This window comes from Octopus bimaculoides, chromosome 1 (genome assembly GCF_001194135.2).
Source record: "Octopus bimaculoides isolate UCB-OBI-ISO-001 chromosome 1, ASM119413v2, whole genome shotgun sequence".
NCBI classification, from domain to species: Eukaryota; Metazoa; Mollusca; class Cephalopoda; order Octopoda; family Octopodidae; genus Octopus; species Octopus bimaculoides.
In genome coordinates, this window is record NC_068981.1 from 218,918 (window position 1) to 219,320 (window position 403).

The following is a 403-nucleotide window of genomic DNA, read 5'->3' on the forward strand; positions in this document are numbered from 1 at the left end:
AGTGAGCGTGGGGTAATTAGGTCAAGTCATGAAGACAGAATGGGAAAGGGGGTAGAGGAAAGATTGAGGTGGAGAATGGTAGCGGTATATTTTTATGGTCAGTTGATCTTACAGGATAGAGGGGATGAGCATATAGAGTGAAGGAGGAATGGGGGGGGGATGAGGTTAAAAGGTTTAGTGAGTAGGAAGGAATGCGCGTATGTAGTATATAAGTGGTGGGGGTATGAGTAATAAACCAAGGACAGAAATAAAGGGAGAGATGGGTGGGAAAGGTAGTTAGTAGTATCATGTTCTAGAATGCAGCCAAACCTATTTACAGACGGTGGAATGGGATTGAAAGAAACGACGTAGTCTGTATGCGGTGGTGGTGTTATTGTGAATTAGAGTGTAGAGGAAATAGATT